At 33.4% G+C, this 15,840-nt stretch overlaps 1 protein-coding gene across 2 annotated transcripts in view; it reads left to right on the top strand.

Moving 5' to 3' along the window:
• Nucleotides 1–6,013: 6,013 nt before the first annotated feature.
• Nucleotides 6,014–15,840, top strand: part of LOC6033766 (acidic phospholipase A2 PA4) — a 43,745-nt gene continuing 33,918 nt past the window's right edge. Inside the window, exon 1 of one of the 2 annotated variants that reach the window (XM_038256204.1) lies at nucleotides 6,014–6,506. The gene's annotated coding sequence lies outside the window, so the exon portion shown is untranslated. The remainder of the gene's footprint in view (nucleotides 6,507–15,840) is intronic. The other variant, XM_038256205.1, reaches the window with a different exon arrangement.

The raw sequence follows: 15,840 nt of genomic DNA, 5'->3' as shown, positions 1-15,840 counted from the left end.
GACAACTCATTCAAAAGTTTAATGTAATTCTTATGGAACGCAACTCATTCTTCTAGGCATTCTACCCAAATTTGAGTAAAGAAGGTTTGACCAAACAAAAAGTCGAACTTTATTTAATTATTTTGCATTTACCTTTTCCTTATTATTTTCGGTTTCTTTTATTTCACATTAGCACAACTCATTCCCTACAGTGTCTTTTACTTTGGGGCAATGACTGTCAATGATGGTTCTGAATTTAGGGTCCAGAAATAGTAAATTGAAATGAAAAACGTTACTTAATCCACCCTTAGGTGGTTGGCGCCTTCCTCACATTTAAAGGGTGCTATCCAAAATGCTCTTTCGAATACCTATCCAACGATAGGTCGCATGAGAGATCCGGACAACGTTTTCATCAACATATCTGAGATCTGGCCTCCAAAAAGCGTATAAATAACACTTAAGTGCTTATAACTTTTGATAGATTTGTCAGATCTTCAATGTCTTGGACGCGTTGGAAAGGTCTTTTAAATACCTTTCTGAAAATGTATAGCAAGACGGGGTTTCTTACAAAAACCACCATTTTTATAATCTTCCGGACTGTTGTTAAAATCGTTTTTTTAGCATAACTTTTGAAGTACTTAACTAAACTACATAATTTTTAATAGCGACATATGAGACCCCAAGACGGATCGAATGACGCCAAAACGGACAAAATCGGTTCAGCCAATGTCGAGATAATCGAGTGACAATTTTTTGATCAACATCTTACCACACACACAGACATTTGCTCAGAATTTGATTCTGAGTCGATAGGTATACATGAAGGTGGGTATAGGAGGTCTAATTGAGAAGTTCATTTTCGAGTGATTTTATAGCCTTTCCTCAGTAACGTGAGGAAGGCAAAAATAATCACTGTATGTAAAATGCTTCTACAAACAACACAAAGAAAATCATTTTTTGATTGAAACATTCTGAATCAAGATTTGAATGTTTAAAGCAAAAATTTGGCGGCCAAGGGTAAATAACAAGGAAAATACGTAATAATACCTTTCTCTGGTATCAATACCAAATTTTGGTATTCCTGGACCCTTTAAAATTTGTCTTAAGGATTATGCAAGAGCAAAATGTGGTATCATACCAATTTAAGGTATTGTTTTGATATTGCAAAATTGCAAAATTTGTCAATGGTCGAACACCAAATTTTGGTATTCCTCTGAAACTATGGGAAATTTTTGACCAATTTTGACAAAATAATTAATTTTGCGCTAAAATGATGTCTCAAAGCGGATGCCTTCATTGCAAACCGGAAATTTCAAACTTGATTTTAAACATTTTTGATATACCCCCTGAAGAAATGACTTGAAATTGTAGAAAATTTTCTTAGTCAGGATGGCACATTTTGGTATTATTTTGGTATTGAAAGGATTCATCAAATTCCTCTGAAACTATGGGAAATTTTTTATAAATTTTGACGGGACAATTTTGCGCTAAAATGACTTCAAACCCAAAAATGTTGAAGCTGAATTTCAATTATTGTTTTTTTGTACCCACTGAGTTTTTTTACGTTGAAATTTCTCTAAGTCGGGGTAACCAAATACTTTGAAAAACGAGTTAATCGACAGATTATTGAATTTTGGTGAATTTGAATCCTGATTCATTTTAACGACACTATTTTTTCAATCTTGTTATTTTTCAGAATATTCAAGAACTTCAAGCACAGGCCGTTCATCAATGACAATTGCATTCGATGTGGTGAAGAATATCACTAAGAACAACATGGAATCATCAGGTGAGTAGATTTGGCTGTTGCATATGGATCAATTCCGTTTTTCACTAACTGCAACTGCAAGTTTGTTCTTTCGATTAATGTGTAGAAAAATTGCACATTTTAATAGTTAATGTAATAAATTAAAAGAAAAATATTGACTCATGAAATCTGCAAATTGGGAACAGATGTAAACATTTAAACAAACTTGGATTTTGTCTTAACTAAACTTAACTAAAAAATGACAAAAAAAACTGAAACTATAATTTCAAAGGTCATCTATGGTTTTATAATCAGTCTGATTTTTTTTTGTTAAATGTGGTCCTAAGACCCTATGTGCATTTTGAAGTACAACGTTGAAAAAACATGATCAAAAACTAGGGTACGTTATCCATTAGTGGACCCCTTTCCTATAGTGGACCCTCTGAAGGGTTTTTGATGAAAAATTCAATAAAATCACAATTTCAAGCGTGTTGTTGTCTACAAATCTTTTATTTGGCATGTTCAGCATCATTTAAAACAATGTTGACTGACATTGAATTGTCCTTTTCACAAAAATAAGTGTTTTGAGTTCGATATCTGAAATCAGCCATGGCCACTAGCATTTTCACAACAAAACTGCATTTATATTTTTTGATTGAATTAACTATCCAATCATTTTTTGACTGATTATTTAACTTCAGCAAGTCGAAATAATGTAAGTTTAAGGATCTTTACTAAAATTAAGCGAAGAGCTGTAATTTTCGAGCAAAAATTAGGGGGGTCCAATATAGGACAACGAAATCCAAACTTTTCCAAAAGAAGACCCCTGTTAATTTAACCTTCAAAAATGAAGAAAACTTTGTATTCAAGCAAAAGTTTCTCTAAAACATACAATAAACGCTTGTTATTATCAACCTAAACGCATATTTTTTCAATAATGAGTATAAATGTAGCTGTTTTCATGTTAAAAGTACCAAAAATGCTGAAGCCGTAAGAATTTATAATTAATCAAAACTATAGTTAATTGTACTTAACTGAAACATCATAATTGCAGTTTGAAATGATATTTTATGATAATAAATCAATAACAAAACATTTTTTTAAATAAACATGCGTGGTTTTATAGGCAACTGTAAACAAATCCATTATTTAGTTTCGGTCAACCATTTATGTAATTAATGTAATGCATCAAGATTACTTTTTTTAAATTATTTTTCTGTTTATAGTGGTTTTTGAAACGTTTTCTCTGATCTTTTTCGGAAATAAATGTGTTTAAATGTCTGTAAGGTTTTTTGTTGTTTAAAACCAAATTTGTTAACAAAACATATTTGTTTATGATAAAAAGTGAGTAGAATCCATCATTTATTCATTATATCTATCATTAGACCTACACCATGCATCAAAACATCAAATATCGGTTACATTTGGTATAAAAATAACAGTTTGCCTCAGGGCTCAGAGTCGTCAAAACTCGAACAGCTGGAGTCGGAGTCGGCTAAATTTTACGAGCTGGAGTCGGAGTCGGAGCCGAAAATTCCTGATAACCCGGAGTCGGAGTCAGAGTCGGAGTTATCTAAAATTCAACAAAAATTATCTTTTTTTTTATTGTTTAGTATTTGTTATAATGCAGGGTAATTCATAAAACTTCTTATTTTTTAATTGTTTTTTAAAGTCGCATGCATTGCGTTGCCATTTCTTTTTCTTTTTTTTAAAATAGACTTATCAGATGAGCAATTCTCTGTGAAATCGGCCGATTTCAACCTTTTTTATTTTTTGTTTTTTTTTTTTGCTATTTGACTCAAACTTTATGGGGGCCTTCCCACAAGAAGCCATTTTGTGTCAATGATTCACTCATAGTAATCTCAATACAATTTTGGCAGAAGTTCATTTAAAAATGGTACGTAAATATTCGAAAATCTTTTCAAGAATTTTTTTTATTTGTTTTGGTGTCTTCGGCAAAGTTGTAGATATTGTAGAAAACTATTAAAAACAGGTACACGGACAAAACATTTGATGATTTTTTAATTACGTTTTATTTACAAAAAATAAATTTCAGAAAATCAAAAATTTTAAATTTTTGAGTTTTTTTTTGTTTTTTTTTTGAACCAAAACTTTGCCGACGAGTCATGATTTTTTTTAAAATAGTGATTTATGTAAAAATTGAAAACTTGTACTTAACATTTTCTGACCTAATTATTGATGTAAAATCGAATTTGCCATCGAAAAGTATTTTACACATTTTTTGAGTAAGTACACCGTTTTAAAAATATATCCATTCAAAGCAAAATTTTGCCGAAAAATCCGGCTTTTTAATTTTTAAAATAGTGTCCATGATTGTCCATTTCTAAAAATATTGAATGTTTGGCCCTATTAAAATGTTAGTATTCATTAAAAAAAAATTTCCGAAAAGATCGGAAAATTTCACGAATGTTTCATTTTTCAATATTGAAAATCGGACTGCTGATGTATAGACATTAAAAAATGGAGGGTTGTTTGGGTTAGACTTAAAAAAAATCAATTTTCCTGTTTCTTTTATCTGCTGTATCTCAGCAACAAGTGGTCAAATCTTCTTAAACGAAATAGTAGGAAATTTTCTGAACTTTTCGATAAAGATATTTTCAGGAATGAACAATCATGGACACTATTTTCGAAAATAAAAAAAAAACCGGAATTTTTCGGACAATATTTAACTTTGAATACTATATTTTTAAAACGGTACACTTAATAAAAAAATTTGTAAAGTACTTTTCGATTACAAATTCGATTGTATTCGAAAAATGAGGTCGAAAAATTTTAAATACGTGATTTATTTTTTTTACAAAAATCACTATTTTTTTAAAATCATAAATCGTAAGCAAAATTTTGGTTCATACTTCTGAATTGATCTTCTAAAATCCCTTAAAAACTGGAGATATTTTTTGATTTCTGTTTCAATTACGTTTAAAACTTGTTACCTGGATAGTTTTTTTTTTCACTTTTGTGATTCGAACTTATTTTCCTTGAGAAAAACATAACAATTAGAGAGTATTTAAGTAATCCTATTCAACAAGGTTTTCAAAATAATAGTCAACTAACTTTTGAAATTTTTTAAAATATGTGGAGTCGGAGTCGGAGCTAACCATTTGTTGAAAGCTGGAGTCGGAGTCGGAGTCGGCTAGAGTTTGTAGACCGGAGTTGGAGTCGGAGTCGGTTCGAGCTGAAAGCCGGAGCCGGAGTCGGAGTCGGAGTCGGCTTATCTCAGAAAGCTGGAGTCGGAGTCGGAGTCGGAGTCGTTTGAAACATGACCCGACTCCGCAGCCCTGGTTTGCCTATAGTGGACCCGGGTCCACAATCGGATTATGGACCCGGGTCCACTATAGGAAAAGGGGTCCATAACAAGGCAAATAAACTTGTTTTTCAAATGGCTAATTTTCTGCTCAAAAACAAATAACTGATGAAACAAATAGTCAAAATTGTTCAAAAGACTTCAGATTTCATTGTTTTGTACAAAGGGTTATGAAAAAGTGCTTAAAATAATAAAAAAAATGTGAAAAATGTGCTTCGGCTCTACTAGGGGGTCTACTAATGGTTAAAATACCCTATTTCTGATCTTTTTTTCCATTTGAATGCAAAAAAAAAATCACAATGCAACCACCGACGACGTCAACGGTTTTACTGCAAACCCCTTTGCAGATTTGTACACACCGTGAAATGTTTCCCGTAACACACGTGCCAGTGAAATGTTTCAACCCGAACGAGCGCGCACGTTCACGGAAACATTCAGCGTAACGCGTATAACGATAGAGCACGCGAAGCACGTGTTCGGCGACTATTCGCGCGAGGGCTAGATTTGGTTTTAGGTTTTTTATATGTGTCGTAACGTTTGTAATTGTCCCTTTATAAACTATTATTATAAATAACATAGATGTTTGTCAAAAATAATTATGATAGACAAAATTTTATATATTTTTCGGATTAGAAGTTATCACATTTTTACTGAACTAGATGAAGGATGAAAAAAATGTGTTAGGTTTCTTTACAGTTGAGATTGAGATTGGTTCCAGATAATAAAAACTCTTCACAATATTATTAGTGTTTCACTCCTCAGAAATCTCTCCAAATAACGCAGGCCACGATCGGCACCGTTCTTATCAGTGTTCTGAAACGAGTAAACTCTCCCTCTCTCTTGCTGCTCTCAAAGGATGCTGCACGCGAGATCACCTCAATCAGATTCTTCTCGCGCATTTCATCGTTGTCGTCGTCGCATATTAGCTTGGATGCTGGTGGCGCAGAACAGAGCCCGCATGGTCTGTTGGTTTGTGTGTTGCTCTCTATTATTTGATGTTCCTCTCCTCCGAATGTCCGTCTGTCCGTCCGTTCGTTCGCGATTCGCGTGATTATTTTATGTCCGGCCGCGAGCTTCTCTGTTGTATCAGTTGACATTTGACTTTGCAACGGTTCGGTCGATTTTTTTTTTGAAAAAGAGAATCGCGCGCAGGTCATCCCTTTTCTGCGCTGGACGACACGGTTCAGGCAGTGATCGTTCTATGTTGTGCCGGGGATTCATTGTGAGATAATTGAGTGCATTTTAAATCAGTTTAATCCGCTTGCGTAGTAGAGTGTGCTGGGAGTGAGTTTTGGAGCAAAGAAAAAAGAAGGCGAACTCGGCTGGACGATTGCGCCTAAAGATTTGAGTGGTTTTCCAGGTGCAGAAATTGGCGCAATAGTGTTTTTCGAAGGGATTAATTGCTTGGAAAGGCGGAGTAGCTGAAGTGCTGAGGATTTTCTAATAGAGTAAAAGGTAATGTTTAAGAAAAGAAACACTTTTCGTGGTATCAATTTTCATACACCGAATGGAAAATTTTTTGAGCTGTGGTTGCAGTAAACCCATTAGTATAGAGTAGTGTAAGCTAGTAATTTCAACCGATTGGCATTCGTTATCAGAACGGAAAAAACAACATATTTAGCCTTGAACCCTGCATTCTTGGAAAAAGAAATCGATTTGTGCATGAACTTTGTCCATGACAAATTGAAAAGAAAAACTAAAAGTAACTTCGTTTGATAGAATATAAATCTTAATTGTAATTTTTAATTGTTATTGGTTTCCTTTTACTTTTTCTTGACTTACATGTTTTAAATCTAAATTTAGTTGTGTACAGCTAGTTTCCAAACCTTCATTTTTTACTATTACCAAAGAAACATAAAATAAAAAGAACAGTAACTGGATCGAATATCAAACCAATTTTTTTAAGCATCAAAATTTCAATGGAAAAAATTGCAATTTAAAATGCACATTTCCGCCTTTAGGGGAAAGTGGGGCAAGTGTAACAAGCTAAGGAAATGCTCGTTAAAACCCATTAAACACGTTAAAAATCTGTCGGATTTTTTATAATCATCTTATTCCAGGTTTTGACTGAGACTTTGATAGAACAAATTTTTAAAAAATCCTGTTTTTTAATGTAAAAAATTGATTTTAAAATTTTTGTACGTTCTACTCAACTAGTGGGGCAAGACGAACAACCCGTTGGGACAAGATGAACAATGCATGAAAAAACATGTTAATTTGCTAACAATTGAACTGTTATCAGATTAGAAAGTATCTGAAACGTTTCTTTCAGTTTCAAATTAAAAATAATATTTTACTAAAAATTTGATCGATTTTACGAAAAAAATATTACTTAGATGATAATTAGTAAATTTTCATGATATCACTATATTTTGTATGGACAATTTTTTTTTTAAATTGTTTATTAATTTTTAAATACTTTTATGTATTTATATCACAATAAAATATGTTGTTACAGCAATTCGTATTTTTTTCCATACTAAAAATCCATATGGTACACTTGCCCACCTAATATAAGCATTCTTATGTTCTCATAAATGTCCCATGTGCATTTACATTACAGTTTGATTCAAAATCATTTACACTTTTACAAAATTCAAAACTATGCAATACTTTGTTCTATAAAAAAAAATAAAGCCATAATTTTATCCGTCATCTTGAGTTACACACAATCAGATCATTTTAAAGCAGTGACAATTTTGATAAAAATAATAATTTTGTAATTCGAAAATCCGTAATGTCGGAGATAACGACGGGAAACGATAACAATTTGTGATCAGAGTGTTTAATTTTGTATTTTTAGAATAAGATATTGATTTTTTAATAGAGTTTTATTTTTGTATTGTTTTTTGTACTTTTGGGGGTTGGCAAAAAGACCTTATTTCAAATTTCAAGCCCGATTTTCAAAATTTTTAAGCAAAAGTATAACAAAATGCTTTATTGATCATTGCAACATACAAAATTAGCAAAATTTCAATGAATTTACTAAAACATTTTGTTTCTGCTCAACTGAAAACAATTAGAGGCAGAGGGGGCAGAATGGCCCGCCTAAGTAAAATGCGCTAAAAACCATTGAAAAACATACACATTTATGAATTCAGTGTAGTAGGCTTATGCTTTGGGATGTTCCCTTCAATGTTGTATGTCTGGTTGATGAATTTTATTAGGTTAAAACTATTTTTGAGTCACAGGGTGTGGGGCATAATGGGCCACATTAAAAAACAAGCCATTTCGTCTAAAACAACGTTGAAGGGAGATAAGAAACGACTTAAGGGACCTTTCTAACATAGTTTTCATGAAGTTAGACCACTTTTATAAAAATAGTCACTTACCAAAACAAACATTTTTGAAAATTGTGTTAATATGTTGTATTAAGGTTCCGTTGTTGTTTGTTTACCTTGCTAGTAACATCTAGTAACATTATAAGCATTGAACAAACTTCTTCAAACAATCAAGCTTTTCAGAAAACTTATTTAAAAACCTCGAAATAAACAACATTTGCGTGGTTTTGTCAATAAATTCACATTTTTGCTCATAATTAAAAAATGCAATGAATTCAAACGTCGTTTTCTGTGTGATGAAGTTATTTTACGTCCTTTATAAGACCCTTGTCTTACAGTTGGTCTAAATCCATTCTAAAGCTCAAAACCAAGGGTGGCCCATTCTGCCCTTTAGTATAATCTATTGTGACTTAAGATACCTAATCTTTGTAAAATTTTGAGCCAAGTCGGTTAAGGTTCAGAGTCGGTGTAGCGTTAAAGATTGCGAAAAATAATATTTCCTTAAAACTGTTACAATAAAATCATAAAAAAAACTATGGAGGGAAGTGATCCTTAAATAATAATTCGACGGAATCACAAAAAAGAACCTTTTAAGCCATTTTTTTTAGGTGAGGTCTACGGACTTCATAATGGATTTGGCAACACCAACTTATTTGTATATATTAAGGATCGATTCCTAGTTTTCGAGAATCATACTACTACTACAGATAAAGACCGTCAATTAATAAACACTTTTTTGCAATTCCGTCGTGAAACTACTTACTTTTCCTGTCATTCTTGAACGACGAAATAGCCTACTTTTCTGTACCAAAAATAACAGAATCGAATAGCAATACTTTTCAAAATAAATGCTGAAAAGTTCTTCTTTTCAGCACTCAAATGGGTGCTGAAAAGTTGAACTTTTCAACACTTGTTTCGAAAAGTAACACTTTTCAATTTTTTTTTTATTTTTATTCGATTTATTGACAAAATACATGAAAATTTGACTTAAAATTTCACTCAGTGTGTGTTTTTTGGAATTACAAAAAATGTTGTATGGAACTCGTTGCAAAACTTGATTTTTTCAGAACTCTTCGGTGAACTCGGTGAACCTCGTTGGATAAATGTACGACTCGTGCTGAAAAAATCCTCTTTTTGCAACTTGCCAGCCCAAAACAGGATTTTTTTAGGTATTTTTTTCTCGACCCTCTCCGATTTCAATGAAACTATGTAGACATGTTTTCCTACGCTAATATAAGCCATTTTAGTGTATATGTAGCCAGTTTCACTCGATAATGACATTTGAGAAGGGCGTAAGTGTTTTAAATATTTTTGAATTTTTGAATTTAAATATTGCTGTATCTGAAAGTCGTTGCGTCGTATCAAAAAGTGGTCAAAGACAAACTTGTAGGAAATTTGACGGGCTTTTCGAAAAAAAATCACTGAAAGAAAAAAACACTGTAAACTTCACAAGGATTGAACTGAGGACAATGATCAATATGAAGATCTTTATGTAAAATTGTCTGGAGATTCGACTCTCGTGTTCGGTTCTTAAACATTTTGATGTTTAGAGCAATTTTGAAAAAAAGTAGTTTCAGTGAATGATTATTGTATTTTTTTAAGTAAGTTGTTCGTGAGTCTTTTTGTAACATCTTAAGCTATTTTCACAAAAAAATTGAACGAAAAAAAATCGTGGGCTCACCATCAAATTTGACTTTTAAACTTGAAAATCAAAAAATCTCATAAAAGTGGAGTGTTTTATTCTTTCAATGAAAGCCCGTCAATTTTCCTGCAACTTTGTCTTTGACCACTTTTTGATACGATGCAACGGCTTTGAGATACAATAATCCCGAGCATGGGTAAATAACAAGGGAAATGCGTTATACTACCTTTCTCTGGTATCAATACCAAATTTTGGTATTCCTGGACCCTTTAAAATTTGTCTTAAGGATTATGCAAGAGCAAAATGTGGTATCATACCAATTTAAGGTATTGTTTTGATATTGCAAAATTGCAGAATTTGTCAATGGTCGAATACCACATATTGGTATTCTTTTGGTATTACTGTGTTTTATCAAATTCCTCTGAAACTATGGGAAAATTTTGACCAATTTTGACAAAATAATTAATTTTGCACTAAAATGATGTCTCAAAGCGAATGCTTTCATTGAAAACCGGAAATTTCAAACTTGATTTTAAACATTTTTGATATACCCCCTACAGAAATGACTTGAAATTGTTGAAAATTTTCTAAGTCAGGATGGCACATTTTGGTATTATTTTGGTATTGAAAGGTATCATCAATTTTCTCTGAAACTATGGGATTTTTTACCGATTTGGACAAGATAATAAATTTTGCGCTAAAATGACTTGAAAAAAAACCAAACACTTTGAAAAACGAGTCAATCGACAGATTATTAAATTTAGGTGAATTTAAATCTAGTTTTATTTTAATAACACTTATTTTTCAATCTTGTTATTTTTCAGAATCTTCAAGAACTTCATGCACAAGCCATTTATCAATGACAAATGCATTCGGTGTGGTGAAGAATATCACTAAGAACAACATGGAATCATCAGGTGAGTAGATTTGGCTGTTGCATATGGATCATTTCCGTTTTTTCACTAACTGCAACTGCTGCACTAAAAATGGTATGAAAATACCAAATTTTGGTATTACTTGTGCAAATATCAGCGACCAAAATGTGATCTTGGTTGCCCATAGATGGTAAAATACCATCAAATCATACCAAAATCTTGTATGTGGAAGACCACAGGAATACCAAAATATGATTTTCCAAGGGCGCGGGAATACCTAAAATTAAAACCATGCCAATACCAAGTTTTGGTATTCAAGCAATGTTCAAAAATCCAGAAGACCTCAACTTGGTATTGAAATGGTTCTATTTTGAGGTATTATTTTACCCTTGGAATAACATGGTTTGGTATTTTTTTTTTTTTTTTTTAATTTATATTTATTCAAATTTCTTTTCCATGTACATTCATTCAGTTAAAATATTATTGAGTGTCCAATCACAAACGATGACTTTTCACCTCAATTTTAAATACTAGCAACTTTCATTTATTCATGAAATATTGTAGCTTTCGCTATTCAGTGATTTCAAATGTAGGAGGTCCTACATGTACAAAAGGGAAAAGGGATACCTTAAAACTAACTTATAAACTATATAAAGAGCGGATCAATGCAGCTGAAGACTGCAATGATTTTTGTCGAAATGCATCAATTATCTTATTGGACATAACATCCAAAGTGTCAACTTCGGCTAATTGATGAAGTTCACTGGTGCTGAACCAGGGAGGAAGTTTCAGAATCATTTTCAGAATTTTGTTCTGAATCCTCTGAGTTTTTTCTTCCTGGTTAAGCAACAGCTTGTCCAGATCGGCACAGCATAAAGCATGGCAGGTCTGAAAATTTGTTTATAAATTAACAGTTTATTCTTGAGACAAAGTCTAGAATTCCTGTTTATAAGTGGATACAAACATTTAATATATTTGTTACATTTAACCTGGATACTTTCAATGTGATCCTTGTAAGTAAGGTTTTGTCAAAACCAAGTCCAAGATATTTCACTTGATCCTCCCACTTTAAATTTACCTCATTCATCTTTATAATGTGATGACTTTTTGGTTTAAGAAAATCAGCCCTTGGTTTGTGAGGGAAAATAATAAGTTGAGTTTTGCAGCATTTGGAGTAATTTTCCATTCTTTCAAATAAGAATTGAAAATATCCAAGCTTTTTGTAATCTTCTTGTGATGACACGAAGGCTTCTGCCTTTGGCGGAGATGCTTGTGTCATCAGCAAAAAGTGATTTCTGACATCCTGGGGGCAAATCAGGCAAGTCAGAAGTAAAAATATTGTATAAAATTGGACCCAAAATGCTTCCTTGAGGGACGCCAGCACGTACAGGTAGTTGATCAGATTTGCTATTCTGATAACATACCTGCAGAGTACGATCCGTCAAATAATTTTGAATAATTTTCACGATATAAATCGGAAAATTAAACCTTTTCAATTTCGCAATCAAACCTTTATGCCAAACACTGTCAAATGCTTTTTCTATGTCTAGAAGAGCAGCGCCAGTAGAATAGCCCTCAGATTTGTTGCTTCGAATTAAATTTGAAACTCTCAACAACTGATGAGTAGTTGAATGCCCAAGGCGAAATCCAAACTGCTCATCAGCGAAAATTGAATTTTCATTAATGTGCGTCATCATTCTATTAAGAATTATTCTTTCGAATAATTTACTAATAGATGAAAGCAAACTAATGGGCCGATAGCTTGAGGCTTCAGCAGGATTTTTATCCGGTTTCAAAATCGGAATTACTTTGGCATTTTTCCAACTACTGGGAAAATATGCCAAATCAAAACATTTGTTGAAAATTTTGACCAAGCAACTTAAAGTTGCTTCTGGTAATTTTTAATTAAAATGTAAAAATGCCATCCTCACCAGGGGCTTTCATATTTTTAAATTTTTGATAATAGATTTTATTTCATTCAGATCCGTATTAAAAACTTCATCTGATGAAAATTCTTGTTCAACAATATTCTGAAATTCTATTGAAATTTGATTTTCAATAGGACTCAAAACATTCAAGTTGAAATTATGAGCACTCTCAAACTGCTGAGCAAGTTTTTGAGCTTTTTCCCCATTAGTTAATAGAATATTATCACCATCTTTTAAAGAAGGGATGGGTTTTGAGGTTTCTTAAGAACCTTTGAAAGTTTCCAAAAAGGTTTGGAATAAGGTTTAATTTGTTCGACATCTCTTGCGAACTTTTCATTTCGCAGGAGAGTGAATCTGTGGTCAATAACCTTTTGCAAATCTTTTGAATTCGCTTCAGTGCAGGATCACGAGAACGTTGATACTGTCTTCGGCGAACATTTTTCAGACGAATCAGAAGCTGAAGATCGTCATCAATAATGGGAGAATCAAATTTGACTTGGACTTTAGGAATAGCAATATTCCTAGCATCCAAAATTGCATTAGTTAAAGATTCCAAGGCTGAATCAATATCAGCTTTGGTTTCTAAAACAAAATCATGATTTAAATTATTCTCAATATGATGCTGATACCTGTCCCAATTAGCTTTGTGGTAATTAAACACAGAACTATTGGGTCTGGTAACTGCTTCATGAGAAAGTGAAAAAGTTACTGGAAGATGATCAGAATCAAAATCAGCATGAGTCACTAAAGGACCACAATACTGACTTTGATTTGTCAACACCAAATCAATTGTTGATGGATTTCTAACAGAAGAAAAGCAAGTTGGCCCATTCGGGTATAAAACCGAATAAAGACCAGAAGTGCAATCTCTGAATAGAATTTTACCATTGGAATTTACTTTTGAATTATTCCAAGATTGGTGTTTGGCATTAAAATCACCGATGATCAAAAATCGAGATCTATGCCGAGTAAGTTTATTCAAATCCCCTTTGAAATAATTTTTATTTTCCCCAGTGCATTGGAATGGCAAATATGCAGCTGCAATCATAATTTTCCCAAAAGAAGTTTCAAGTTCAATGCCCAAACTTTCAATAACTTTTAACTTAAAGTCACGTAACGTGCTATAAGTCATACTACGGTGGATAACTATTGCAACTCCACCGCCATTTCGATTCATTCGGTTATTAGTTATAACTTTATAATCTGGATCACTTTTCAAATAAGTGCCAGTTTTTAAAAATGTTTCGGTTATAACAGCAACATGCACGTTATGAACTCGTAAAAGTTGAAAAATTCATTTTCTTTCGCTTTTAAAGAGCGAGCATTAAAATTCATAATATTGATGGAATTACTTAGATCCATGATTAAACTTCAGGGTAAGAACAACATCATTCGCAAATTTTAATCCAATCTGGATAGCTTCCATCATGGATGTAGCATTACTCATTGTTTGAATCAAACCAAACAGTGAGTTTTGCAAAAAGTCATTTTTCAAACGTAACATCGCCGAGATCAGAAGATCCCAAAGCGTTGCCAGCAGAAAAATTTTCAAATGAGATTTGAGGTACCTGCCCAATTTCAGAAAGATTGGTAGAGGATTTAAAATTCGTGGATGAACCCGAACCCGAAACGACGTTAGCATAAGAAATGCCATTGTTGTTACCTAACTTTTCCACGGTAGGGGTATTTCTAGAATTGTTCGAGTGAGACAGCACGAACGTTTGATTTAAAGATGCAGGTACAACCTGACTTTGAGAAAATTTCGGTTTGGATTTCGGCTGATGCTTAGCACGAGAATCCAAAACCTTTTTCTGATGGGGCAATCCCAGAAATTTGATTTGTGATTTCCACCACAATTTGCACATTTAAATTGGGTGACTTCTTTCACGGGACAATTGTCCTTGTCGTGAGAAGAATCCCCGCAAACCATGCATTTTGGAACCATGGCGCAATGATCAGTACCGTGACCGAATGCCTGGCAACGCCGGCACTGGGTCAGATTCTGGCCATTACCGCCATGTTTCTTAAAATGCTCCCACTTTACCCGTACATGGAACAAAAACTGAACTTTGTCCAAAAGTTTCAAATTGTTGATTTCATTTCTGTTGAAATGAATCAGATAAAATTGTGAAGTCAAACCAAAGCGAGAAATATTCCCGTTTGATTTTTTCTTCATTGGTATTACTTGGGATGGGGCAAAGCCAAGCAACACCTTAAGTTCGTTTTGATCTCATCCACCGACAAGTCGTTGGAGAGACCTTTCAGGACCGCCTTGAATGGACGAGCATTCTTGGTCTCATACGTGTAGAAATTGTGTTTGTGGTTTTCAAATAACCAACAAAAGTTTGGTGATCTTGTAAAGATTCCGTCAACAAGCGACATTCTCCTCTTCGACCAAGCTGGAACGAAACCTTCAAATTGCAAGTTTCCTTGCAATTCTTCAGTTGCGTTCGAAAGCTGGCCAAATCGGAGACGGAAGTCACTACAATTGGCGGAGCCTTTACTCGTTTCTCGACGGCAGAAGGCTCAGTACGAGGAGAAGGTTCCTTGTCATCAGTTTCGGATAAAACACCGAAACTGTTTGTCAATGGAATTGGAGGATTGACCTCACATTCAGAATCAGAATCAGACCTCAGAAGAGGCTGTTTTCTTTTTCTGTTTCCGTTAGCCGGTTTAGCGTTCAAACGCTTCACCGACGTAACGACCAAATCTTCAGAAGATTTGCGTTTACCTTTGTTTTGACGCATTTTGCAAGCAAAGTTCTCTTAAAAGATGGCTTCGTTTGTAAAATACAACAAAATTTCAGGCGGGGTTAGTCTTGAAAAGACTGTTTAGAATTTTGGAAAATAACTCAGGTAGTCTTTAAAAAGACTGTGAATTTTGTTTTGAAATAACTCTGAGCTTAGGTAGTAAAAAATACCGCAGCTCTAGTGTCCGTTCACCACGAAGGTTCGCAAGACACTGACATGGTTTGGTATTGTTGTGCCCTTCCACATACTAGACTTTGGTATGATTTCATGGTATTTTACCATCTATTACTGGGCAACCAAGGGCACATTTTGG

The sequence above is a fragment of the Culex quinquefasciatus genome, chromosome 2, assembly GCF_015732765.1.
Source record: "Culex quinquefasciatus strain JHB chromosome 2, VPISU_Cqui_1.0_pri_paternal, whole genome shotgun sequence".
Lineage (NCBI taxonomy): Eukaryota > Metazoa > Arthropoda > Insecta > Diptera > Culicidae > Culex > Culex quinquefasciatus.
The sequence above is the reverse complement of the archived record's forward strand: the minus strand, read 5'-3'. Positions and strand labels throughout refer to the sequence as shown.